The 27,476-nt window shown below is 37.7% G+C and overlaps 1 pseudogene; it reads right to left on the bottom strand.

The window, feature by feature from the left end:
• Positions 1–1,385: 1,385 nt before the first annotated feature.
• On the bottom strand, positions 1,386–3,363 carry LOC143684791 (small ribosomal subunit protein uS2-like; annotated as a pseudogene).
• Positions 3,364–27,476: the final 24,113 nt, after the last annotated feature.

Below are 27,476 nucleotides of genomic sequence, written 5' to 3'. Positions count from 1 at the left end.
CCTCGCTGCCCACATTTTCTCTGGAACGTGAATGTTTCTGTTAAGTTATTTATTTATATGTTTTGAATCTGTAGATGTTGTTGAGATATACTTACAGAGCATATATTATATCCAAAATAAACAATGTCTCACGGTATCTTTACTTAGTTGTACAGTCACTGTCAATTTTAGACCATTTTCATTGCTGCAGAGAGGATAGCAGGTAGACACACACACCAAAGAGAAAATCCAAAACTTCCTTTAACTTTTATCACCCACCCCCGCCCCAATTATTTACCCCTTATGTTGTTATGGTACTAGTGGTGAAGTATTTCTGTTGAATATAGCCATAGTATGCAATAAGTAGCTTTTCCCGTATATCCCTTCATTATTAACACTTTGTACAATTGTCATACCTTTGAAGTAGTTAATGCAGAAAGTTATTTATATTTATAGTTCTAACCAGTGAGAATATGACTTTAAACAACAATCATATTCACCTTGAATACTGCACTACTACTTATAGTACCACTAATGAACTACTATCACCTCTACCCATCCCCACACATTTAAGTTCAACCCCATTAACAAGTCTGTATGTATTAGGTAACTGCTCTACTTCCTCTAGCTTCTCTCTATCTTTAGATCTTCTATATTCTATATTTAAGAGTCTGAGTTGACATTTTCTAAAGGGTTCATATTAGTGAAGTCATACAGTATCTATCCCTTTGTTCCTGGCTTATTTCATTCAGCATTATGTCTTCAAGGTTCATCCACGTTGTAATGCTTCAGGACCTCATTTCTTACTACTGCAAAATATTTCATCATATGCATATACCATATGTTATTTATCTACTTGTCTGTTGATGGAAACTTGGATTGTTTCCATCTTTTGGCAATTGAGAAAAATGGTACTATGAATATTGGTGTGCAAATATCTGTTCATGTCACTCTTTTCAGCTCTTCTGTGTATGTACCGAGAAGTAATATCACCAGACCACAGGGCAATAATAGATATTTCATTTTCTGAGATATTTTCATTTTATACAGTCCCACCAGCAGTGAATAAGTGCTCCAATTCCTCTATATCTTTTCCAACATTCGTAGTTTCCTCTTTATTAAATGGTAACTATTCTTCCGGGTGTGAGATGATATCTGATTGTGTTTTTCATTTGTCTTTCCCTGTAGCTAATGAAAATGAACATTTTTTTCATGTGCTTTTTAGCCATTTGTATCTCCTCTTTGGAAAAATGTCTATTCCAATCTTTTGCTCATTTTATAATTGGGTTGTTTGTTCTTTCATTGTTGAGTTTTTTTTGTTGTTGTTGTTGTTTTTTATATAGAAACTTGTTTATTTTCTGACGACCTCATTTCCATTTTCATTTAAGAGCCTATGGAAGAACAGCTTAGGACCACTCAGTGGTTGTTCCTACCTACTCAGTGGCTTGAGCAGTGGGAGCTGCAGACCAGTCTTCAGTTGCAGGCTGAGCACTCCAATCTTCAGTAGGGAACTGCTGAATAGGCACAGAGGGGACCTGCATGTCTTCAGACCGTCTGCAACCTCAGATTGAGTAATAGTAAATTCAGGAGCTTCAGCAGTCCATTCACCCTGAAATTCCTCCTTGGTCACAGAGTTTTCAGCAGTAGCCTGCTCTTTCTTTTCAATCTCTTCAGGATCACTTAGAAGTAGAGCTCAGGCATGATTTCCCATAGGTGCTCATCGGAGATGGTGCCACGCATGCACAGAACTTCACAAGCCAGCATCCACCACATCAGACCCAATGTGTGGGCTCCCTTGTTGTTGCATAGAGAGGGTGGATCAGAGAAAAAGGTGGTCTCCACATTGTCACCCAAGGTTGCATTCAGAAAGAGGCAGTCCCTGTATAGGCCCTTGGAAAGGATGGGACTGCCGCTTTCTAAAGCCCTAAAGATAAATGACTCTCAGACTTTGAAATCTAATGGAGATTGCCCTGTAGTTTTTCTAAACTACTTTGTTCCAGTGACCCCTGTGTTCCTTCCAATTTCTCCCTATGGAAATGGAGGTATTTATTCTATGACTGTCCTTTCTTTGTATGTTGGCAGCAAATAACTTGTCCTGAGTTTTACAGATCCAGAGCCAGAGGAGAATTTTGCCTCAGGACAGATCATGCCTGTAGCTTAATTTGATGAGACTTGGTACTGGTTTTAAAATTGTATTGTATTTGTGTTGTTACTGAAATGGTTTAAGCCTTTCTGATGTGATTGAATGAATGTATTTTGTATATAGGAAAAACATGTCTCTTTTAGGGTCTAGAGGGTAGAATAGGCTGAAGGATTGAAAGAATTATGTATCAAACCATGTTTTAACCCTGATTTAATCTTGTGGAGGCAGCCATTTCTTTTAATCCCTATTCAATATTGTAGTTGGAAGCTTGATTAGATTATGTCCAAGGAGATGTGACACACCTAATTGTAGGTATTAGCTTTGATTAATGTGACTCCACCCATTCCAGGTGGGTCTTGATTAATTTACTGGAGTTCTTTAAAAGAGGAAACATTTTGGAGAATGCTTCAGAGCCACGAGAACTACAAGAGCCCATGCAGTCAGAGACCTTTGGAGATGAAGAAGGAAACACCCTTGGGGTTGCTTCATGGAACAAGAAGCCTGGAGAGAAAGATAGCATACATTGCCGTGTTTTCCTATGCCTTGCCACTTGAGAGAGAAATCCTGAACTTCACTGACCATTCTTGAGTGAAGGTAACCTCTTATTGGTGTCTTAATTTGTACATTTTTATAGACTTGCTTTAATTGGGACATTTTCATGACCTTAGAACTGTAAACTTGCAACTTAATTAATTCCCTCTTTAAAAAGCCATTCTGTTTCTGGTATATTGCATTGTGGTAGCTAGCAAACTAGAACAGATGGCAATGTCTACATGTCACAGAGGAGAATCTGTGTTACACAGAGCAATGGTGGACAAGTTAACATAGTATACTTCTGCAAGAGGCTGGTGGTCAGCCCTGAGATCAGTCACCACCAAAAGATGCAGCTCCCAAAAGGCTGCCTGAATCTGGTTGGGGAAAGTTGCAGGAGTGAAATGCCCAGTAATAAGAGTTGCTCCCATGGCAGCAGCAAACTTTAGCACAGCCTGCTGGTCAGTACTCCTGGAGGATATGACATTGACATCAGTGGGATTTTCAATGGCAACAATGGCACAAGGCTCCATCAGAAGCTTCTCCCATGTCCTTTTCAGATTAATGATGTAGATGCCATCACTTTTCCCTTTGAACGTGTACTGTTCCAATTGGAAGTCAGGGTTGGTGCCACCTAAGTAGGTTCCTGTTGCAAGGAATTTGAGGACATCCTCTTCCTTCATCTGCAGGACATCAAGGGTTCTGAACATTATTTAAGTTTCCCTTTAAGTTATGATGGGACTGAGGACAATAGATGGACCCCTCTCTGGGTAGTGTGGAAAGGCCATTGCTGAGGTTTATGACCTCTTATTATATATAGCATATCAATCCCTTATCAGATATCTGGTTTCAAAATATTTTTTCCCAATGAGTTGGCTGCCCCTTTACCTTTTTGAGAAAATCCTTTGAGGCACAGAACATTTGATTTTGAGGTGTTCCCATTTATCTATTCTTTTCTTTCATTGCTTGTGTTTTGGGTGTAAGGTCGAAGGAGCTACCTCCTATTACTAACTCTTAAAGATGTTTCCCTATATTTTCTTCTAAGACTTTTATATTTTATCTTTATTTATATTTAGGTTTTTACCCATTTTAACTGAATTTTTGTAGACCCCTACTGTGTGAAGTAGGGGTCCTCTTTTGTTCCTTTGGCTATAGATACCCAGTTCTCCAAGCCCCGTTTATGAAAAGAATATTCTGTCCCAGTAAAGTGAATTTGGGGGCCTTGTTGAAGATTAATTGGCTATAGATCTAGAGGTCTATTTCTGAACTCTCTATTTGATTACATTGATCAATATGTTTATCTTTGTGCCCAAACTATGCTGTTTTGATCACTGTAATAATAAGCTTTAAAATCAGAAAGTCCTCCCACTTAATTCTTCTTTTTTAGGATGTTATTGGCTATTTGAGACCCCTTTGCCTTCCAAATAAATTTAGTAACTAGCTTTTTCAAGTCTTCAAAGATCACTTAGGGTAGAAATGACATCTTAATGACATTTAACCTCCCTATCCATGAACGTAGAATGTCTTTCCACCTATTTAGATCTTCTTTTATTACTTTTGGCAATTTTTTATGGTTTTCTGTGTACAGGTCCTTTATCTCCCTGGTTAAGTTTATTCCTAGATACTTGATTGTTTTAGTTGCTGTTGTGAATGGACATTTTTTCTTAATTGCCTCCTCAGTTAGGTCACTACTTCTGTATAGAAACATTACTGATTTTTGTGTATTAATCTTGCATCCAACCACTTTGCTGATTTTTTTTATTAGCTCAAGTAGCTTTGTCATAGATTTCTCGGGATTTTCCAAATATAGGATCACGTTATCTGCAAATAATGAAAGTTTTACTATTTCCTTTCCAATTTGGATGCACTTTATTTCTTTTTTCTTGTTTAATTTCTCTAGCTAAGACTTCTATCACAATGTCCTATAATAGTACAGAAAGTTGGCATCCTTGTGTCATTCCCAATCTTAGGAGGCAGGCTTTCAGACTCTCACCATTGAGTATGATACTGACTGAGTTTTTCAATATATGTCCTATGTCATTTTCAGAAAATTTCTTTTGATTCCTACTCTTTGAAGTATTTTTATCAAAAAAGGATGTTGAATTTTGTTGGATGCTTTTTCAGAATCATGAAATAGAGATGATCATGTGAAATTTCCCTTACAATTTGTTAGGTGTTGTGTTACATTGACTGATTTTCTTGAGTTGAACCACACTTGCATGCCTGGAATAAACTCCACTTGGTCGGATTTTGTGTTGGTTTGAAAGCTGGTGCAATGCAATACACCAGAAGTAGAATGGCTTTTTAATAGGGGAATTTAATAACTTACAAGTTATTAAATTATAGAAATGTTCAAACCAAGGCATCTATGGGAAGATACCTTAATTTAAGGAAGGCCAACAGGTTAGTAACATCAAGGAAGTCATGTGACTAGCCTCTGCTGGGTTGATCCTGGGTTCTGTTGTCAGCCTCTGTTCCCTGTGGGGGTTCCTCACTTTGCTTCTCCATGGCTGGCTTTCATCTCTTGGCTTCCCTTGGCTCTCTCCAGTTTCTGGCTTGCTTAACATCTCATGGTAATGTCTGCTGGGCTCCAAACATTTCCAAACAACTGCAGCTCTGTTCTCTGCCTGTCAGCTCTGTTCTGAAATTTCTGTTGACTCTGTCGTTTCTGTCAGTTCTGAGGCTTCTGTCATTTCTGACTCTCTCCAAAATGTTTCCTATTTTAAAGGATTCCAGTAAACAAATCAAGACCTACCTGGAATGGGTAGAGTCATACCTCCATCTAATGAAAGGATCTCACCCACACTTAGATGTGTCATGTCTCCATGGAGATAATCTTATGACTTTTGTTAAAATTTCTTCAGGGTCTCTGGTAATTACCCCCCTCTTATTTCTAATTTTTGTCGATTTAAATCCTCTTTCTATTTTCTTTGTCAGCCTGCCTGGTAATTTTACAGGTTGATTTTATTGATTCTTTTTATTGTTCTTTTGTTTTCCCATTCATATTTTAAGACTTTTTTATTGTATAGTATAGCATATAAATAAAACAAAGAAATAAAAAAGCAATAGTTTTCAAAGCACTCCTCAAAAAGAAGTTACAGGACAGATCGCAGAGTTTGTCATGGGCCACCATATGATCCCCTCAGATTTTACCTTCTGGCTGCTCCAGTATATAGGAGGTTAAAAGGCTTAAAAAAAAATTTATCACCACAATCAACTATTCATCTTTCTTTATTGTGAAAAATAACATATATACTAAAAAGGAATAAATTTCAAAGCACAGCACAACAATTAGTTGTAGAACATATTTCAGAGTTTGACACGGGTTACAATTCCACAATTTTAGGTTTTTACTTCTAGTTGCTCCAAGATACTGGAGACTAAAAGAAATATCAATTTAATGATTCAGCAATCATATTCATTTATTAAATCCTATCTTCTCTCTATAACTCCATAATCACCTTTGCTCTTTCTATCACTCTCTTTAAGGGCATTTGGACTATGACAATTCTAACTTTTTCATGTTGGAAGGATCTGTCACTAATATGGGGTAGGGAGATGAGACTATGAGACTATCTGATGTTCTGGAGAGGCTGGGCCCCCTAGGTTTCAGAACTTATCTAGTCCAGGAACTCATCTGGAGGTTGTAAGTTTCTGGAAAGGTACACTAGTGCATGGAACACTTGTGGAATTTTATATATTGCCCTAGGTGGTCTTTAGGATTGGTTGGAATGTCCTGGTTGGGGTTTGGGAGGTTATGATATGTAGCAATGTCTAACGTCCAGAGTAGCCTCTTGACTCTATTTGACTCTCTCTGCCACTGATACTTTATTAGTTATACTTCTTTTCCCCTTTTTGGTCAGGATGAAATTATCGATTCCATGGTGCCAGGGTCAGATTCATCCCCAGGAGTCATATCCCACATCCTCAGGGAGAATTTCACCCCTGGATGTCATGTCCCACATAGTGAGGAGGGCAATGATTTCACTTGCATAGTTGGGCTTAGAGAGAGTGAGACATATCTGAGCAACAAAAGAAGTCCTCCAGAAGTAACTCTTAGGCATACATATATGTAGGCTAAGCTTCTCTGCTACGTAAGCTTCATAAGAGAAAGCCTCAAAATCAAGGGCATGGCCTATTGATTTGAGTGTACCTATAATTTGCCACAGTATCAGGGGATTTCCTGATGGTAAAGTTTAATTCCATATTTTTCCTCCCATCTTTCCAGTGACTTTTACAGTATGTTTTGATTATCTGCTTAATATATTTCAAGATGTATCCAGGCATTACATTAAGCTATCCAGGATTAAAGAATCTCTTTCTTATTCTGGGCTCCCTGTGTTTCACTTGTTCAAATGAGCTATACAGATAGGCTGAGTTAGATTATGCACTACAGAAAACTTCAGTTCCAGACCAAATAAACCTTGCTTCCTTTGGTCTCAAAGAGTATGTGTGGTTCTAAAATATAGACATTTTCTTCCTTACCCCTGTGTTCTGAATTACTTTAACCCCAACCTGATCAGCTTCATCCTTATTTCTAAGTATCAGGATATATATATATATATATATATATAATAGCCTCTTGAAATCCAGAAATAATGGTCACCACTCCAGACTAAATGTGTTTGCTATAAGGTTACAATCCAGCCCCCTGTTTTCTTGTAGGCATTTTCTAAAGGAGACCATACCACTGTTGTTCTTTTGTTTCTGACTTATTTTGCCTCACCAAATGTCCCACATGTTCATTCACATTATTGCTTGCCTCATGACTTCATTCCTTTTTTGTAGCAGCACAACATTCATTCATAAGTATATTATCATTCATAAGTATTATCAAAGTACACCATCATTTGTCATTCTACTTCTTAATCAGTGCATCCTTCAGCCACCTGCATTCATCAGGGATCATGTATAGTGCCCAAAGCACACAGTCCATCAACACTCTGAATTTTAGATCATTTCATTGTTCCCAAGAGAAAGAAAACCAAAACACACCCTCGCCAAATAGGAAATCTAAACCTCCTCTTAGCTCTCATCCCTCCCTGCATTATTTAACTCTGCTGTTGCTGTGGTAGTGCTGATGTTTTTCTTTTAAACATATCCCATAGCATGTGATAGCAGTTTTCCCCCATACCTTGGATTTAAGCACTCTTTGTGTATGAATCATACCTTTGAATAAGTTCTTGCAAGAAGTATTTATATTTCTAGTGTAAATCAGTGGGGCACATAGGTCTATACAGCCCCTTTCAATCTTGTTCATCTACAATATGTTAATATTACTTATAGACCCACTGGAGAACTGCCTTCACTTCTATCTGTTCCTTTACATTGGAGTTCAACCTCATTAGTCCTACAGAATTGAATTAAGATTTATAGAAAAGGTTGCCTCCACAAGATTCAATCAGGATTAAAACATGGCTTTTTTAGGGTACATATTTTCAAACCAGCACATTCCACTCTCTGGACAGCAAAAAATACATTTTTTTTTCATATACAAAATACATTCACTCCATCACAATATCACAAAAGCCTTGAAATAGTTCAATAGCAATATGAAGTTAAAACCAGTACAAAATCTCATCAGAGTCAGGTAAAGGCATGGTTTTTTCTAAGGCAAAAAAATTCTCTTCTGGGTCTAGACCTGTGAAACTCAAAACAAGTTATCTGCTGCCGATATGAAAAGGAGGAACAGTCATAGTTTACTCTCCCTATTTCCATTGGTAGATATTGAAAGGTAAACAGGGGTCACTGGACCCATACAGTTCTGAAAGCTTGCAGGGAAAACTCCATTGGATTGGATTTCATTGGATTTCAAATTCTGAGAGTTACTTATCCTTGGGGCTTTAGAAAATGGGAATCACCCCTTCGCAAGGGCCTACGCAGTGGCCTTGCTCTCCTGTCAAATAGTGAGGTGTGTTGCAACATTGGGGTTCATTGGAGGGACCACCTTTTTCTTGGCAGAACCTTCTCCATACATTAGGGGAGCACCTGGGATCTCTGCCATCTCCAGGATGCATTCTGAACCCATCCAGAGCAATGGGGTGGCAGCCAGGCTCCCCTCAATCCCTGGTTTATGTGCTTCACCCTCTCGAAGGCCTGAGGTGGCACAACTCTCCCTGAGTAACAAAGTAGAAGGCCCGTCCTATGCTTCTGGTGCAAACTCGTCTCCATGTGCATAGGTGGGTCTGCTCTCCTGGCCTGAGGTTTCCTGGCTCAAGACCTTAACTTCCATGGTTCTGCCTCTGAAGTCATTTTTCCTTCAATTTGTTCCTTTTCTGTCTCTTTTAATCCATCCTAACGGTGATTCCATTTATATAGATCCCACAACATTCTTGTTGCTTTTCTATGCTGTATACTGGGATCATACCCACCAGACAATAGGATGTTCCACAAATCCCTTTTGGATAACTCAATCTCTAATCCTGGCTTTTTGTGAAATAGCTGACTGTTTCTGTTTGCTTAAATCCTCACATGGGTCCCTACTCACTGGGGTCTCACTTTGTGGAAGTCCAGAATTTTTCAGAACACCAATTTCTATCTTCTTTGCAAGAGCTGAGTTCTCAACTTATCTCTTTCCTCTCACATTTTATTATAAGCTTCAAGGAGCAACCAAACTGTATTGTCCATATTTAGTTTGGAAATTTCTTCTGCTAAAATATCCAAGTTTGTCACTCTCAAATTCTACCTTCCATCTAGAAAAAAATGTTTTCCTTCCCATTTTCAATGACACATTCATCATTTCTGTCCAAAACTTTATCAGAAGCATCTTTCGAGTCCACATTTGTACCAAGAGTTTTTTCAAAGCATTCTAAGCCTTCTCTATCAAGCTCCTCACAACTCTTCCAGAATCTTCCTCCTATCCATTTAAAAAGCTGTTCCAACATATTTGGTGTTTGCTGCAGCACCCCACTTCCCTAGTATACAAAGTCTATGTTAATTTCTTAGATGCTGCCAGAATGTGAAATACCAGAAATGGAATGGCTTTTAAAAAGGGGAATTTAATGTTACAAATTTACAGTTCTAGGTCCATAAAAATGTCCAAGCCAAGGTATCCAAGGAAAGATACCCTATTTTAAGGAAGGCTGATGGATTAGGAAGACCTCTGTCAGCAGGGATGTCACATGGCTGGCATCTGTTGGTCCCTTGCTCCTGGGCTCTGTTGCTTTCAGACTCTGCTCCTGTGGGGGCTCATAACTTTATTCTCTGGGGGCTGGCTTTCATCTCTTGGCTTCCCTTGGCTCTCTCTAGTTTCTAGCTTGCTTAGCATCTCATGGTGATGTCCTCTGAGGTCCAAGCATCTCCAAACATCCACAGCTCTGCTCTCTATCTGTCAGCTCTCCTCTGACGTTTCTGTCAGCTCTGTCATTTCTGTCGGCTCTGAGGCTTCTGTCATTTCTGATTCTCTCCAAAATGTCTCCTCTTTTAAAGGATCCCAGTAAACTAATCGAGGCCCACCTGGAATGGGTAGTGTCACGTCTCTGTGGAGATAATCTAATTTAAAGTTTTCCGCCATACAATATTGAATTAGGGTCAAAAGAAACAGCTACTTCTATAAAATTGAGTCAGGATTAAAACATGTAAATTCTTGGGGACATAATATTTTCAAACTGCCAAAGCATGCATAATTTTTTTAATGTGCTGTTGGATTTGATTTGCAAGTATTTTGTTGAGAATTTTTGCATCAATATTCATTAGGGAGATTGGCCTATAGTTTTCTTTTCTTGTAGTATTTTTATCTGGTTTTGGTATTAAGTTATGTTGGCTTCACAAAATAAGTTAGGTAGTGTTCCCTTTTCCTCACTTTTTTTGGAAGAGTTTGAGGAGAAATGGTGTTAGTTCTTTTTGAAGTGTTTGGTAAAACTTTCCTTTGAAGTCATCTGGCCCTGAACTTTACTTTGCAGGAAGGTTTTTGAAAAGTGATGAAATCTCTTAACTTGTGATTGGTTTGTTGAGGTCTTCTTTTTTGAGACAATGTAGCTTGTTTCTGTGTTTCTAGGAAATTGTCCATCTCATATGAGTTGTCTAGTTTGTTGGCATATACTTGTTCATAGTATCCTCTTGTGGTTTTTTTTTTTTTATTTCTTCAGGATCCACGATAATGAACTCCATCTCATTTCTGATTTTATTTATTTACATCCTCTTAGTTATGGTCCATCAATTATATTGATTTTCTCAAAAATCTAACTTTTGGTTTTACTGATTCTATGTTTTTGTTCTCCATGTCATTTATATCTGTTTTAATCATTGTTATTTTTCTTCTGCTTGCTTTGGGGTTAGTTTGCTCTTCTTTCTCTGGTTCCTCCATGTGAGCAGTTATGTTCTTTATTTTTACTCTTTCTTCTTCAAGACAGGTTTTTAGGGCAATATATTTCCCTCTAAGCACTGCCTATGCCATAACCCATACATTTTGATATGTTGTATTCTCATTTTCATTTGTCATCAGATATTTACTAATTTCTTTTGCAATTTCTTCTTTGACCCACTGATTGTTTAACAGTGTGTTATTTAAGGTCCATGTATTTGTGAACATTCTGGTTGTTTGTTGGTTATTGATTTCAAGTTTCATTCCATGGTAGTCAGAAAAACTGCTTTGAGTAATTTCAATCTTTTTACATTTATTAACACCTGTTTTGTGCCCCAGCATATGATCTATCCTGGAGAACATTCCATGATCACTAGAGAAGACATACATCCTGGTATGAGAGGTAATTATCTGTATTAGTCTGTTAAGTGCTAGAACGCAATGTGCCAGACATGGAATGGCTTTTCGAAAGGGAGTCTATTAAGTTGCAAGTTTAAAGTTCTAAGGCTGGGAAAATGTCTAAATTAAGGCACCAACAAGAAGCTACTATCACTCAAGAAAGACTGTTGCTGCTCAGAACACCTCTGTCAGCTGGGAAGGCATGTGGCTGGTGTCAGCTGGTCTTTCTCCTGGTTTCATTGCTTCTAGCTTCTGATGCCAGTGGCTTCCTCTCTAACTAGCTCCTTTGGGACAACTCTGGGTTCTAGCTTGCTTAGCATCTCATGGGAAGGCACATGGTGATGTCTTCTGGGCATCTTTTCTCTCTGTCAGCACTCCAGTTATCTCCAAACATCCATGTTTCCATCAGCTTCAAAGCAATTGTTCTCTAAGTATCTGCATTGACTCTTGAGGTTTCTACAAAATATTCATCTTTCAATGGACTCTGGTCAACTAATCAAGATCCAACCAGAATGGGTAGAGTCACATCTCCATCTAACCAAAAGACCACACCCACAATTGGGCATGCCACATGTTCATGGAGATAATCTCATCAAAAGACTGCATCCACAACTGGGGACACTGCACATCCCTGGAGATAATCTAATCAAAGGGTTTTCCTCCTATGATATTGGATTAGGATTAAAGGACATGCTTTTCTGGGGTACACAACAGTTTCAAACTGGCACACAATCTATACATTTCTGTTGGTCTAACTCATTTATCACTTTTTAGGTTCTCTATTTCCTTACTGATCCTCTATCTTATTGTTATTTTTATAGAGGAGAGTGTTGTATTGAAGTCTCCCTCTATTATAGTTGAAAAATCCATTGCTCCCCCAATTTTGCCAATATTTGTCTCATGTAGTTTGGAACTCCTTGATTGGATGTGCATAAACATGTATGATTGTTATTTCTTCTTGGTAAATTTTTGCTTTTACTAATATATATATTGCCCTTCCTTGTCTCTTATGATATCTTTGCATTTAAAGTCGATTTGTTTCTGATAATAGTATAGTACTCCTGCTTTCTTTTGGTTTCATCTTGTGCAGAATATTTTTTTTCCATCTATTCACTTGTACCGTTGGAGCTAAGATGAGTCTCTTGTAAATAGCATATAGATGGATTATATTTTTAATCCATTCTGCCAATATGTTTCTTTTTTTTATTAATTAACGGAAAGAAAGAAATTAACCCAACATTTAGAAATCATACCGTTCTACATATGCAATCAGTAATTCTTAACATCATCACATAAATTTCTTTTAATTCAGGAGTTTAGTCCATTAACATTTCGTTATTACTGTAAATACAGCTCTTGAATCTCCTTGGATTTTTAGTTGTTAGATATATATTTTTTTCTTTTTGTCTTTTAAGTTACCCTTGTTAACACTCTTCAATTCTGTGATTTTCTGCCCTCTCTCTACTGTCTCTTTTTTTCAGCTGGCAGAACTCTCTTTATTATTTCTTGTATGGAACATCTCTTGTTAAATTCTCTGAGCATTTCGTTGTCTGTGAAAATTTTAACTACTTCCTCACACTTGAGGGGCAACTTTGGTGATAAAGAATTCTTTTTCTCTTCCAGATTTTAAATATATCATAGCACTGCCTTCTCACCTCCATGATGCCCCTTGAGTAGTCCAAACCTAGTCTTATGTGGCTTCCCTTTGTATGTGGTGAACTGCTTTTCTCTTGCTGCTTTCAGAACTTTCTGCTTCTCTTCAGCATTTGGCACTCTGATTGGTATGTACCTTGGAATGGGTCTGTTTGGATTTATTCTATTTAAAGTTCTTTGGGCTTCTTTAATTTGTATATTTGTATCTTTTATAAGTGTTGGGAAATTTTAACTCCTCAAACAATCTTCCTAGACCTTTATTTCACTCTTCTCCTTCTGGGACACCAATCATTCTTATATTTGTGTGCTTCATGTTGTCCATCATTTCCCCGAAATCCAATTCCAATTTTTCCACCTTTTTTGCCATTTGTTCTTTTGTGCATTTGAATTCAATTGCCCTGTGCTCTAGTTCACTTATTCCTTCTTCTGATTCTTCAAATCTGCTATTATGTGTCTCTAGTATATTTTTAATTTTATCTACAGCATCTTTCATTTCCATAAGTTCTGCTATTTTACTATTTATTCTTTCAAATTCTTCTTTATGTTCTTCTAGTGTCTTTTTTTTTGTATCCTTTATGACTTTAACCAACCCACTGAAGTTATTTAGAAGATTTGTATGAACATCTTTGATTAGTTGTTCCAAATTCTGTGGTTCCTCTGGCATTTTAATTTGGTCATTTGGCTGGGCTGTATTTTCTTGCATCTTCATCTGCTTTGCGATTTTCCGTTTGCTTCAAGGCATTTGATTATCTTGATAGGGTTATTTTGAAAATTGTTTCCCCTTGCTCATGGTATGATTATGAAGCTGCTTAGGTTTGTGTTGAAAGTCTCCTTTTGCATTTGGTTTGTCAGTAATCCCCTGCCAAACCAGGTCATTACCTCTTACAGAAGGTGCAACTCTAATTGATGATCAGTTAAAGCTAAGGAGAAAGACATCTTGCTAAAGTTCACTTTCCCTCCCTTCCCAGAAGACGGTGCTCTTGGGTACCCTCCTTCCCTCAAGCCTTCCCAACTGCATCAGCTGGCTGGCAGGATTGAGACCAGGTGAAAATCCAGTCAAGTCCACAGGTCTCCATGCACACAGGAAGTGGCCAACCTCAAGCATGGGGCATGGGGCATGGGGCATAGGTAGTGTGCACCTTGGTGGAGAATCTACTTGTGGACACAAGGGATCTGGTGATTACCAGGTTCCCACCTGTAACGACCTTGGGCTATGGTGCAGAGAGTTTTAAGTTTCCCTACCCACGGCCAGTCCAGAAATACATGGTGGTGCAGTGTGGCTCACGCCCCTTGTCTGCCTCCCTGCCTGTGCACACTGTGAGTGCTCTGGGCCTCTGTGGAGAAACAACAGAGGGAGCAGGATAAAGAAGTGCCTCTTTTGCCTCCCACTTGTCAGATTGGCTCTGTACCATGGGCCTTCCTCCTGAGGGGAAGTTTCCCCAGTCTCCACAAAAACCTGGCACCTACAACACCCTGCCTCTTGAGTGGGGGTTATGCACTGTGCTCCAGCAGCAAGGTCTCTGTGCAAATGTAAATCAAGACTGCTGGTTTCTGGGTTCCCACAGGGGAACTCAGGGCTACAGAGCTGAGAGGGAAGCTCTCTCAAGCTAGCACAGAGGTAGGAATCCTGGAATGAGTCCCTTCTTTGGCAGCCACTCCGGCCTCTGCATCACAGCCTACCCCAGTGCAGTCGTGACTGTGAAAACCCCATCCTTTCAATTGTAATTTCTCCAGTTTCTCATCCAATTCCTCCCTATATAATGTAGAATTCCCTCTCTCATCATTCATACCCTAAAACTTCTGTCTCGGTCATTTCCTGTCCTTTCTCTAGTTGTTCCATGGAGCAGAGGTGAACTCAGCCCATCCTACTCTGCCAAGTTCCCAGAAGTTCTCTAATTATATTTTGTTTTCTTGGTTTTGTTAAATTACTATTATTGCAGCCATCTTGTTTAGATTCCATACTCAGCAGTAGGCAGTTGTGGAAAGCTGCGTGTCTCCCCCATAGAGTCAGGCATCTTTCTACCCAACAGCAGAGAGAAGAATGGATGGTTTCTCAAGATGAAGGAGAGAGCCAGGGGCTTTACACAAATAATTTTGACAACATATTAAAGGACCAATTGTGTGAAGAATAAAAATAACTAAATCTCACCCATTATGAAATGGATAATATGAATAGCCCTTTCAAATTAAGGCATTTGAATTCATAATTTAAAAAGTTCCCAAAAAATAAATTTCCAGGTTAGATGATATTAGTGTAGAATTCTATGAAACATTTAAAGAAGAATTAATAACAATTGTATACAATTCCTTCCTGAAAATAGAAGAGTGGGGGAAGACTTCCTAACTCATTTTATCAACCAGTATTCTCATGGCCACAAAAACAAAGACAGTACAAAAAACAGAAAATTACAGTTCAATATCGCTCATAAGTAAAGATGCAAGAATTCTTTAAAAAATTTTAGCACTAAAACTTAGCAATAATATAGAAAATGAATTATGCACCATGATTAGGTATTGTTTCATACAAATATTGAAAGTTAATTCAATATTTGAACATCAACATAATCCACTATGTTAAGGATAAAGAAGAAAAATCACATGATCAAATCAATTGAGGAAGAAAAATCATTTAATAAACTCAATACCCATTTATGACAAAAACTTTGAAAAATAGGAATAAAGGGAACTTCCTCAGCATGACATAGAGAAATCTGTAATAAACCTATAGTTAACACTATACTTAGTGTTTAAAGAATTTCCTTATAAGATGAAGAATGAGGCAAGGATGTCTTCTTCACCTTGATTTAATATGAAATTGGAAGATACAACTAGTACAATAAGACAAAATAACAGAACAGAGGATAACGATTGGAAAGGAAGAAACAAATGTGTCCCTATTTGCAGATACCATTATTATCCATTTAGGAACCCCAAAGAATCTACAAAAACTAAAAACCTTCTAGAACTAATACATGAATTGAGAAAGGTCACAGAATACAAGACTTACACACATTCAGCTGAGTTTCTATATCCTTGCCATGAACACCAAAATTAAAATACAATACCATGTAAAATTGCTGGAAAAAATCAAAACGCTTAGACAAAAACCTAATGAAACATGAGTGGGGCTTGCATGATGAAAACTATAAAATGCTTATGAATGAAATAATAAGAACTTTCTAAATGAAAAAGAATATCTTGTTCATAAATTGGAAGACATGAACTAAAGATGTCAATTCTTCTCAAATTGATAAATAGGTTTTTCACAATTCTTATCAAAATTCAGCAAATAATTTGAGTTATAGGCAAAATTATTATAAACGCATATGAAAAAGCAAAGGAACCATAACAGCAAAAACAAATTTGAAAAAATAAAATAAAATAAAATTGAAATATTCAGTTTTCCCTACTTCAAGTCTTGTTCCATAGCTAAGCAATCAGAATTCTTCCTATTGTCAAATTCATTGTTCAATGGAATAAAGCAGAAACATACCCAACTTTTCTTTGCCATAAATGCTAAAGAAATTCAATAGAGTAAGAGTAGCCTTTTCAAAAAGTAGTCCTGGGAAAAGTGTAACTCCTTAGGCAAAAAAAAGGAAACTTGCTTACATTTTAAATGAAAATGAACTCAATATAGGTCACATTTTAAAGCATGAAACATAAAAAGGTTAGAAAACAATAGGAGAAAATTATTAGGATCTAAGGCTAGGCAAAGAGATTTTTAGATTTGATACCAAAAGCACAAATCCATTTAAAAAATTTAATTAACTGGACATCATCAAAATTAAAATTTTCTCTGCCAAAGCCCCCTGTTAAGAAGGTGAAAAGGCAAAGCACAGGGTGGGAGAAAATATTTAGAAACCACATATCCAATAAAAAACTAGTATCAAGAACACATGAACTTTCAAAATTCAGCAGTAAGAAAACAAACAATCCAACTGGAAAATGAGTAGCAGACATGAAGAGATATTTCATCAAAGAGGATATACAGATGGGAATTAACCACAGAGAAAGATGTTCCACATCATTAGCCTTTATGGGAATACAATTTAAAACCACACTGAGATATCACTACTCACCTATTAAAATAACTACAAAAAAAAACTTAGTGGGAATATCAAACACTACTGAGGATTTGGAGACATTGAATCACTTTTACATAGCTAGTGGGAATGTAAAATGGAGCAACCACTCTGGGAAAAAAAAAAATGGCTGTTTTGTTAAAACTACACATGCAACTACTGTGCAATTCAACAAGTGCATTTCTGGGCATTTAGCCCAGAGAAGTGAAAACTTATTTTCACACAAAACCTGAACACAAATGCACATAGCATTTTCATTTATAAAAAAGGTAAAACTGGAACCAACCCAGATGTCTTTACGCAAGTTAAACAAACTGTGGTGTATTCATAGAATGGAAGATTACTCAACAATAAAAAAGAAATAACTATTGATAACACTCAATCATTTAAATGGATTCCCAGATAATTAAGCTGATTTTTAAAAAAATCTCAAAAGGTTACTAGTAGAGCAGACCTTGCCCTTGTTAAGGTGACAAAATAAGATGCTCCAGGGTCCCATTCCCCAGAGAAGCTTTGAATAACCAACAAGAAGTGGTAGAAACATCTTTCTCAAATCTCCAGTAACAGGGTGAGTGCTAAATCAAGAAAAAGGATACTTAAAGGTGATAAGATATCCTGGCATCCTTATTCACCTTTCCCTCACCCGTTACTGGCTTGGGATAAAGCTAGCCCATGTCCCAAGTGAAAATTCCTCATCCCACTTCCAAAGGGAACAGAGTAAATTTTGGGCATATACTGGGAGCATATATATCTAGCCCAATCTGTCTGGTGGTGGCTTGAGGAACTTGCTATCCCAGAACTTGTCCTATGTGTCAAAAGAGCTAATGGAACTCTCCTAGAGAATGTTGTAGGAAAGTAGCCAATTAGAGTCTGGGATGGGGAATTGCTGGCTGTAGGACACACAGTGCAGTGCCTCGGACCATTGGAAATTGTTTCCTAGGGAAAGGAAACAGGTTCTCCTCCTTCTCCTCCTCCTCCTCCTCCTCCACCTCCTTTTCCTTCTCATCTTCTTCTTTCATCTTCTTCATGATGTTAGCTCCTGAAACTGTCAATCCAATAGAGAACAATGGATCCATGCTGAGTCTATGACATTCTCTTTCATGGGAATTTGGAATGGAGTTCAGAAACTTTAGTTTGAAGTTTTTAAGCATTTATCCAGAAATTCATATAAAATTGAGGTTGTGACAGCCATTTTACACCATGTGCATGGTAGAAGCACTAAAAACCAATCTATAGGGAGAGAAGAATAAATCACACATACATGAAGATACTTAAAGAGAAATGTGTGACGGAGAGAAAATATATTCTTCATGAAGCTCAGTTCTTCATCAACATATTTTAACCCCAAGCCTTGCAAAGTTTCATCTTTAGCCAAAAAGTGATGTCCAAAGGAAGTGATAGGTGTATGGTGCTCTTGATAAGGTGGTTTAAACTAGTTATTCCATCCTCTAGCTATTTCAATCACAAGGCTGGCTATATATAAGTAGATTTTGTAAAGGTCTTCAGAGGCAAGAAAAGACAAGTTCTTACCTCAATAATGCTTCTAATCTGTCAGTATCCTCTTAATTAAAAATTCCTGGGATCCCAGGTTTTTTGAAATGTACTATGAGAAAAATTCATAAACTATGAATTACTTTGCAATAGAACCTTAGAAATTATCTATGTCAATATTAGGAAACTCAAATGCTCCCAAGTACCAGACATATAATGTCCATTAGTGAAGGGCCTTGATATAAAGCAATAAGGTTTCGAAAACAATATGATAAATTGGAAAATCCATGCCCTAAATAATGATATTTGAAATATTTTTAAATGCTGAGCCTGACAAGCAAAATACGTGAATGTACCAGATTTGACCTGTCACAGTTATTTGGCAGTTAATAGCACTGGGACTCAGAAGCAGACAAAGACATATCACTGTCACAGAGTCAAGTAGTCAAAGAAATTATAATTAACTTCAGGATGGTGAAAATTGCATTAGTATTTAGAAAAAAATGTGCACTAAGAATGAAGATGGGCTTTCATCACCTTATTAAGGAGATAAGATAATGTGCATTAGACTTAAACAAATTGCCATCCCTCCTTTTGAATTTTCTACATCTCTCCCCTTGGTATCAAATCAAATTCTTCAAATAATGTACAATGCTTAACCCTTTCAGTGAATAAAAACAGACTTGGCACAAGTACCTATATGCTCTGTCTTCACAATATTTCTGAATATATTTTTCTTTAAAAACTGTGGTCTATCTCCATTCCTTAAGTGTAGGCTACATAGCATATGATACAGAAAAGGGAGAAAAGAGTAACTTTATAGTGGAGAACTTGACAAACACGACCTCAGCCAGGTGATCAAGTTCAACATGAAGTGGTAAGTCAAGTTTCACATGCCACTTTACTTCTGTGGTCTTCCTCCCGAAAACCCACAACCTCAATCCATCCAGATGAAAACCATCAGGCAAATCCCTACTGAGCGGCAAATTTACAAGATACTTTCCCAGTGCTTCTCAAAACTTTCAAGACCGTCAAAAACAATGAACATCTGAGAAGCAGTCATAGTCAAGACATAACTAAAATGACATGAGGACTAAATGTAGTGTGAGGTCCTGGATAGGGTCCAGGAAGAGAGAAAGAACATTAAGTAAAACTAGGGAAATCTGTACCATGTTTTATTCTTTCTTATAATCCCAGCTTCTGGATTATTGCCTAAAATATAGAGGAGTAGTCTTAGAAAGCCAGGATGCAGGTCTAAACATGTAACATGCATTCGGTTAACAATTCTCTCAGCATTTTGAGTGCTGGGAATAGGCTACATTCTGCAACCATGTGTGTATGTTTCTCTCCAGGTGGTTTCTCCCTCTGATCCTACTTTAGGGATTGTAGTAGATTGAATCATGTACCATAACAAAAGAAATGTTCTTAATTTTAATCTGCATTCCTGTGGGTGTGAGCCCATTTGTATATAGAATCCTTTAAAGATGTATTATCAGTTAGGTGTGGACTCATTTGTGAACAGGATCTTCTAAGAACCTATTGAGGTGTGGTCCAACTGAATCAGGGTGGATCTTAATCTGGATGACTGGAAGACTTATTAAGAGAAGAAATTTGGACACAGTCACGAGCCAGAAGCTGGAAGTGGGTAGAAACCAGTAGAGCAGATGCAAGGGGAGAGAAATCACTAGATGAAGGGAAGCAAAGTTATTTCCATATTTTCCCACAATCCATTAGAGGGGCTTTGCAAATATTTTTTTATTCTATGCCCCAGTTACTCTGGGATATACCAGGACATCACACTAACCTGCACAAACCAAGATCTCACTCTCTGCTCAAGTTTCCATGTCATTATGGTGTTCAAATAAACTGACCATGCAAGTTAAATTAGATAGCATGCTACAGAAAATATAAAGTTCACACCAAGTAAACATCTCTTCCTTTGGTCTCACCCTGAAGTTGAGGTTTTAAAACACAGTCAATGTGTTTTACCTCAGTCTTAACCAGATCACCTTCATTCATATTTCTAATTAAGGTCTGTTCTCTTTTTCAGCTTTTTTTTAAGCAATTGTGGTAATGCTGAATTTCATAGCTTTAGAACTCTACCTCTGAATCCCACTTGTCAAAAAGATACCCAAAGTTCCAGGAAATGAGAGATTATACTCAGTATCTGCTCACTCTATTTTAAAAGTCATCTACACTCTCTATCTCTCCCCCACCCCCTGATATTCCTTATTGCCATCTACAGTCTTATGTATTTTACTCATTTATTTCATTTGTTCTCTCCCATCCTAACTGTGAACTCTTTGTAGGCAAGAATCCCTGCCTGATTTATCTAAGAGTCTAGAGCAGGAACTAGCACAAAACCCTTGAAAAATATATGCTGAATGATTATGAATGCATGAAGAGGGGAAAAAATTGAGAAGTGATAGCTCTTCTTTCCTCTAGGAAAGGGGTCCAGGCTCAAATCTGAGCCTGATAGTTAAAGGCAGCATTTTTTTTTTTTACCAAATCAATTACAATGCATACAGAGGATATCACTTCAATTATTGAGATAGAAATCAGGTGTCAATGTGGTACAGAATGTCCTAAAAACAAAGCAGCAACGATGCTGAGATTTTATGTAGACCCAAAACAAGACTGCAAAGAGCAATAGCCCCCCAAAGGATACAATCAAAGTATTTAGAAGGTCAAAAGGATTTAGATCTGTTGAAAATGTGTTTGGAAAACCTAAAATGGTTAGTAAATGTTAGCTAATAGCATCTTGTGATAATTGTGAACTTGGATTTTCTTTAATCTGTCTTAATAGTTAGGTATCAGTACAGTTTTCTGCCTTTTTAAGTGTATTTCATATTGAATGCAGCAACTCGATAACTTAATTGAAAAGGTCTGTGTAAACTGCATCACCTTGAATCCCTAAATGGCTCCTGACAGCTGCTTGGTGGGATTTATAGGGAATGAAGACCCAAACGACATTCACCTTGAATATAATAAAATATTTTTTAGTATAGAGTTGTACAGACTTTTGAATTTTTATTTTTTATCAGGCATGGATGCTTTTCTTGAAATATACATTTAAAGGTTCATTTTGCTGCAATAAAAACAACATTTGCAGACACCAAGTAATGTTCATATGAGGAATCCTTGCTATTCTAACTAATGTGAACGATTTCAGTGAGTCTATAAGGAAAAATTTCACTTAATTGTCCATTTCATTGTAAAGTAAATGAAAACATAGAATACAAACATAATCCATGTGATGAAATGCAAGAAATAAAGAGGGGAGGGTATAAATGTAACTTTATTTTATCAAAAGGCAAATCAGAAACAAGTTTGCAGCTGTAATATTATGACATGCATGCAACTTACTAGCTTTTCCTAAATTCGGATGTCAACAGATGTTATTTAAAGCAGAGCTTCAGAGTTAAGATTTTAGAAAATGCTAGATCAAAGTTAAGGTGTTGATGGGCGAGCCTACTCAGACTTTTCTATGCCCATGGCAATGGGCACCAAAAGGCTGGCAGCACTTCTCAGACATGTTGACCACGAGACCATTTCTTCCCAGACGTTTTTCTTTTTATACTTTTTTATTAAGCAAATTGCATGTCCTGTTCTCCCATGCTTCACACAGTGACTCTGGGAGAATACATTTTTTAAGAAGTGGAAGCCTTCAAATTCTACCTATGAGCTACTGATGAATTCAGAATTCAGGCATACTTACTTAATCTCTCTCAGCCTGCTTCTTCGCTGATGTAACCAGTAACCATTCTTTCCTTGTGGAAGCTTGCATGAGAAGTAACTGTTTTCTCTAAGGAAGCTTTTGGGAGCTCTTATATGCAAAACAAGTGTAAATGCCTGGCATATATCACATGTTTATGACTTGCTGGTCATAAGCTTGCCACTTGCTGTGGCATTTACTTCACAGAGTACCTTTTCATTCTCATTATCAGTTTATGCATGTAAGGTCTTCTAGAAAGTTCAGACACAAAATAGGACAGATTCTGCTTAGTGAAATGTTGTTTTCTTTTTTAATTGTGGTATCATGTATATAACGTAAACTTTTTGTCATTTTAACCCATTAAACAATTCAGCAATATTAATTGCATTTGCAAAGTTGTACTCATCACCCCAAACAGAAACTTTATACCCATTCAGCAACATTTCCTCATTCTTCTCCCCCACCCTAGCCCTGACTCCTGGTAAACTGTAATTTGCTTTCTGAGAATTTTCCTATTCTAGGTATTTTATATAAGTGGATTCATTCAACATTTGTCTTTCTGTACCTGACTTATTTCATGTGTCTTAATGTTGTCAAGGTGCATCCACGTCTTAGCATGATCACTCATTTTTATGACTGAATAATGTCCCGTTGCATGGATATGCCACATTTGTTTTTCCATTCATTTGTCAGTGGACATTTGGGTTGTTTCCACTTTTTTAGCTGTTGTGAATAATGCTTCTGTGAACATTGGCCATGTATATATCTGAGTTTCACCTTTCACTTATTTTGGGGTATAGACTTGGAAGTAGAATTGTGAAATGCTTTTATGGTAAATCACAAAGGAGCACAAAGTAATTCCTAACTAACAGTGCCACATAAAGAATATTAATTAACACACTTATTCCTCCCAAAACATATATGTTTATGATTATCCTTGTTTTTCAAATAATGTCCCTGGGGCTTAGAAAACTAACTCCATTTCTGAATTAATGACAGAGGTGGGATTTCAACTCAGGTTCCTCTGACTCCTAATCTATGAACCTGCAAACTCCAATGTTGTATTCTCTTACATTTAACCTTTGCCTTTCTTTTTTCCTCACAAAACCATTTCACGGTGTTTTATGGGAAAAACTGGCTCTAGGAACAGGGTAGAATTGGGTGAGAAACTAGAAGGGTCTACCGTCCCTTTCTCTTCCTCTGTTCAACCCCATTAAACCCATAGTCCAGTCAGACCCCATGTTCTCCTCCTGCCCCTGTGCTCTCCTCCAGGTCATATTGGACAATTGCAGTGCCCTTCCTACCCCACCCCTTCCTGCAGGCTCCAGCCTCCCTAGGCCTCCCAAAGAAGTTTTAGCACCTGAACAGCAGAATGTTGTTCTAAATATATGAAGTGCCTCCAGTCTGCAATTTTCTGTAAATCCTGCTACCCATCTCTCCTCCCTGAAAGTCCCTTTCCCCTCTGGCCTGCAGGCCATCTGTCAAACCCAGCTCACACATTCCTCCTCAAAGAGGGCTGCCACAGACTCTGGGAATAGCAGCCTGCCTCCTCTCTGTGCCCCTCCTGCTCTCTGATCAGTCTAAACTTGCACTTACTTGATTTAATCTGTGTTTATATTTTTGCATCTCCTGCCAATCTATCTGCAAGCTCCTCAAGGTTCATGATAATATCTAAAATCCTTGGAACTACCATTTCGGTATGTTCTTGGGCACAGTGGATGCTTAATTATTATTAAATAAATGAATGTGATAAATGGGGGGTGGCAGAAAGACAGAATTGGTGATTTCACCTTTGATCATTGCTTTACCCCGAATTTGGACTAATGGTTTAGCTAAATAATTACAAAGAGCTCAGTGAGGTAGTGATTAGGCACCTCCTATAGCCCACACCCTCAAAGTCCCTTTACACCAATGACAGAAAGCTGTGGCGTGCTTTCAACTTACGTCTTGTCTGGTCACAGATACTACAAGGTGGAATAAAACTCATGGTCTTTGCAGGTCAACTTCTGTTTGAAAGTTCACCCTGACCCTTTCAAAGGGTACAATGATTCTCAGTGGAAATTAGAGTAAGAGGGTAGAGCATGATCTTTTATTTTGTTTTCATATGTAACACCTGAAAACTTTGTTTTTACTCTGCAAGCAATGCCCAGAAGCAGGCTGAAGTTTAAAAGCATCCAAAAAAGGCATATGTGTCTGAACAGTTTTTTTCTTAATAAGAGAAGAAGCAAAAAGAGCTAACTGGAGGAAAACAAAATGTTCCTTTTAGATGGCTAACAAACAATTCTTTTGAGTACTTTATCATTATTAGTAATTGTCCATAACCACTTAGTTTCTTTCAGCTGTGCTCAAGGCAGCATCTTTCTACTTTGTAGTCTATTAGGTATAGAAAACCACTCACGATCTGAGAGCCATATGCCTAACTCTGTTCAGTACTGTTTGCATGATTAAGTAATTTACACATTAATATCTTTCATTATTTCTTTAAAAAAAGAACAATTCTTGCATATCCTCCTTCGTGGAAGCTGTCCAGTTGACAGTTCCTGTTTGCATCCAGAACTAGTCTAGCAAGTAGACCATGACTGTGCCTCTGGTTTTCCTTTCAGGGACACGTGTCCCCAAGTGGTGATGCTGTCAGTCTAAGGTCATTCGAGTAGCTAATATGAGCAGATGGGCTCAATTCCAGTTCTTCCACCATCAATCCCATGTTCTTTCCACTCTATTAATTCATTAAACATTTTTAAGGTTTTCTTTACATATTTGGGATTCTTGGAAAGTTGTTAGTATGTTCTATTTAAGAGTAGCAAACAGTCGTTAGGAAATAAAGATTGCAGGCTGCTTTGGTTTCACGCCTCCACTTGTCTTTTTTGTCTCTAATATTACCTTTGTTTAAGTATGTTCCATCCCTTCACTTGTTTGCATTCCTTAATTTTTATCTTCCTCTAAATATCCAAGTATCACAGATACTTCATTCACTTCATTCACCAAATATTAGTCAAGTATCTACCATGTTTGCCAGGCTCTGGGATATAAGCAGAGGACATTAGGGTAACCAATAACATGGATGCCTTCCCTTCCGGAGCATGGTGCTTAATCAGGGAGTCAATATATAAGCAGGTGACTGAACACAGGTGATCTGTCCACTTGCCAGTGCAGCGAGATTTCGTTCTGCCTTGAACCTTCCCTGCTTCAACCTGATCACCAGGAAAACCTTTCCAAAGCTGTTCCCCTGTAGATCTCTTCATGATTTCCCATGACCTGTTGGATCTATTAACCTTTTAACCCCCTGGGATTTTGTTAAAACTTAAGTATCTTCTAACCAAGAAAATGCACACAGGGACAGTCATACAGTACTTTGTAAATACTTACTTCTGAAAACAATACAAGGAAGGGGAGGGCCTGAAAGTTTCCAAACAGGCATAGCTCTACATGGTGTCATGCCAGTGATAATGTTTCCCAGTATATACACAGGGAGCCACAGCCTGTGAGGGGAGTGGCACATCATGGTGAAGAGCAGAGGACATTGTGGGGAGATAATGGAGCAAAGCAGAAAGAGAGCATGGGGTCAGAGAGAACCTCTGGTCTGATGGGTATGGTAGAGAGAAGAAGGGAAAGGGAAGATAGAGCCTTGTAGATCCTTCTTAGAGTCTACCCATTTCCTGGAACTGGCTTTTCTCACAGAATACTGTGGAATGGGTGACTCATCCACTGAAAGAGGAAAGGCAAAAGTTTAAGGTAGGATATTTTTTTCTCCCATCAGCTTCCTTAAGGGCTGGCAAAGCCAGTTCCCTTCCTTGTGAGGTTTAAATGGTGGGAGATGAATATCAGCCCACTATATTCCCAAAATTCCATGGTCATATAACAAGCTCTGCCTGTGGTCTCCTGAGAACTTGCCTCTCTTCAGTTGAGTTGAGCAAAAAGAATCTCTGGCCCTTCTTCACCCCACAGTTCTCTCTTTTTTTTAAATGTCTTAGATGTAGGGGAGGATTTTAAGACTCATCTGATTACTTCTTGGTTTTTGTAAATCTTGCCTAACAAATAACTTTGGAATTTGATATCTGCCCTGCTTCAGCCAAAACTTCCATTTAACATCTTTTATACTTATTCTAGGGTAGTTTTTTTATCCTCACAAAATATGATGAGTAATAATTGGCTCTGCCTGGAAAGCTATCCGCCCCCCACCCCCATCTGTAAAGATAGAGCAGTTGCTCTGTTCTTTAGTTACTTCGTTATTGTTGTTGTTATTATTATTATTATTTGTCTAGGAGCTTATGATGGGCCCCACATACATATATGGCATTCTTAAAGCCACAGGGAGAGCACAAATTAATGCGATAGCTACACTGAAAAAGTACAATATGTTAGATTTAAAAGTAAATACTTTATTTTTGTTCCTCTACTTTCCCCTCAGGTGACATGATTTTCCTCTGAGATAACTAAATTGACCCAAACGCCTTTGTGTCTTTGAGTTTTCTGCTTTTCTACTTTTCTTGATTTTATTAAGATAATATATGCTGATGAGCAAAAACCCAAACATTACATAACTAAGAAAAATAAATGTTTCTGGAATTTCACCTTTCATGTCAATGATACTGATGCAAACTTTTTCACTTTTTTCTTTAACACACTATTCTCATCTGGAATTACCATTTTGATCAGTATTACTTCATTTGCTTTAAACAGAAGCATTGAATCACTAAATTTTTCCAAGATATGATGGCAATATATAGCTTGGATTTTTAAAGCAAGGCACATATTCTGGATATCTAAAACCAAAACCAATGGGAGGATTTTTTCTTTCTTCTTGGCCAATTGCAATTCCAGCACCATGAAAGTCTTCACTTCTAAGTGAAGACTAAGTGACATTTCTGAATGTATGACTATTTTGCACTTTGCTTTCCCTAGACATGTTTTTGTGTACCTCTGCAGTTGAGCCCTTTCCTGAAGAGTTTTGATGATTTGTGGATGCATCTGGGCTCCTTGCCAGAGTGGAAGCCCCTCATAGTCTCAGCACTGTGCTGTCTGTCCTTGTGTTTCCCTCTTCAGACACACAGCCTGGGTAGAACCAGTCAACATGCATGAGTTCCTGTGAAACAAGATAATAGGTAAGCAGAGGAAGGAAAGGTAAGAGGAGAAGAAACATATCTTGATCATCATACATGAATGAAATATTGGGTATTCAAG

Source organism: Tamandua tetradactyla, chromosome 1 (genome assembly GCF_023851605.1).
Source record: "Tamandua tetradactyla isolate mTamTet1 chromosome 1, mTamTet1.pri, whole genome shotgun sequence".
NCBI lineage: Eukaryota > Metazoa > Chordata > Mammalia > Pilosa > Myrmecophagidae > Tamandua > Tamandua tetradactyla.
Note: the sequence above shows the minus strand (reverse complement) of the source record. Positions and strands in the feature narration are given on the sequence as shown.